The following is a 1,744-nucleotide window of genomic DNA, read 5'->3' on the forward strand; positions in this document are numbered from 1 at the left end:
CAAACCATTCACACTAGAAATATTAGGGCACTCCTCCATAACATGCGTGGGAGATTGGCACCAACTACACTTAGGCACAAAATGATTTATTTGTTTCAGTTGAGCAGGTCCTTTGACTACTATGGCTTCGAGTCTCTTGATAAGACTCTTAAGTTAAGCCTCTTTGGTCATAACACCTTCTACAAGGTAACCTTTATTTGTCCTCTCAATTTCTTGAGTAGACTTCCACTCTCTGGTTTTCTCAGCCAATTCAAGCAAAAAAGTTCCAAACGTTGTTTTCAACTGTAAAAGATGTAAAATCTTTGGGGCACATAGACTCCAACAACTGCTTGGTCTAATAATCAATACCCTCATAAATGATTTAACAAAGTTGCCATGTATCAATTCCATGGTGAGGGCATTCTTGAAGGAGGTCCTTAAATCTCTCCATAAATTTGGAGAATGACTCAATAGGTTTCTTTCCAAATTGAAGAATGTCACTCCTGAGTTTATTGGTTTTATGAAAAGGAAAGAATTTTTGTAAGAAGACTATAGTAAACCCATCCCATGTGGTAATGGAATTGGTAGGTAGACCATAGAGCCATTTCTTACCTTGGTCCTTGAGTGCAAAAGTTATGAACCTTAATTTTACAGCATCATCAGTCAACTGTTGGACCTTAATCAAAACACAAACCTCCTCAAATTCCCTAAGGAATAGGTATGCATCCTCAGAGGGCAGCCCATGGAAGTAGGGCAATATAGTGATGTACTGAGATTTGAGCTCAAAATTATTGCCTTAGGCTTGTGGTAGAACTATGCAGGAATGTTGGGTTGCTTTAGCAGGGTAGAACCTATCTTTCAGAGATTTAGGTGGAGGGTTTTGCTGTTGGTCTCCCATATTGAAAGGTATTGATGAGATTATAGGCATAGGGTCATTACTTGTTGGATCTTTTCTTTCTAACCTATTCTCAGTATTACGTACCCACCTAGCACTCATGCAATATAAAACTACCCACATCTAGAATAAGACAAGCACAAAAGAATGGATTTTTTTTCTTGATTTTTTGATTTCTTGGGCTTTTTGGGAGCTTACCGGCTGGGATCCGGGGTTTCTCAATTCCTGAGGTACTGCTACAGGGCGGAACCTATTTTTATCATACTATGAGGCTTGGCGACCTCCATTGATACAACTATTATCCAGGGTTTCTCAATTCCTGAGGTACTGCTACAGGGCGGAACCTATTTTTATCATACTGTGAGGCTTGGCGACCTCCACTGATGCAACTATTATTGTAACTTATTCTTCTCAAGAATTCAATAAAAAAATGAAAGAAAAAGAAAACAAAGCATTCTGATTCACCAAAAAAAAAAAACATGGAACTGTCTCCCCGGCAACAGTGCCAAAAACTTGTCAGAATTTTAAAAGTAACCGCAAGCATGTGGATCAGTGTAGCTAACAGGTCAAACACATGGAGAACAACCACTTTATTTTAAGCCTCTTTTAGTAATGCGAAAGTCTAATGATTGATTATGGCGATCTAATTCTATCTACTGATCTAAAACAATTGCATCTAATAGAACGTCCTAACCAACACAACTAAGGAAATTGAAAATTGGAATTGGAATTGGAATTGGAATTGAAATAAAAAATTGAACGACCTAACTATTCACATCTAACCCTAACCATTCGTCATCTAGGAATTTAAATACTCAAACCATGCAATTAAAAAGCAAAAAACTGAAAGTAAAAGTACTGAAAAGTAAA

At 37.5% G+C, this 1,744-nt stretch overlaps 1 non-coding gene across 1 annotated transcript; it reads left to right on the forward strand.

Annotated features, from left to right (window-relative positions):
- Window positions 1-383: 383 nt before the first annotated feature.
- Window positions 384-490, forward strand: LOC122086648. Its single transcript, XR_006142507.1, has one exon. It is a non-coding gene; the product is annotated as a small nucleolar RNA R71 (small nucleolar RNA).
- The last annotated feature ends 1,254 nt before the right edge of the window (window positions 491-1,744 follow it).

The sequence above is a fragment of the Macadamia integrifolia genome, chromosome 1, assembly GCF_013358625.1.
Source record: "Macadamia integrifolia cultivar HAES 741 chromosome 1, SCU_Mint_v3, whole genome shotgun sequence".
In the NCBI taxonomy this organism is placed as follows: domain Eukaryota; kingdom Viridiplantae; phylum Streptophyta; class Magnoliopsida; order Proteales; family Proteaceae; genus Macadamia; species Macadamia integrifolia.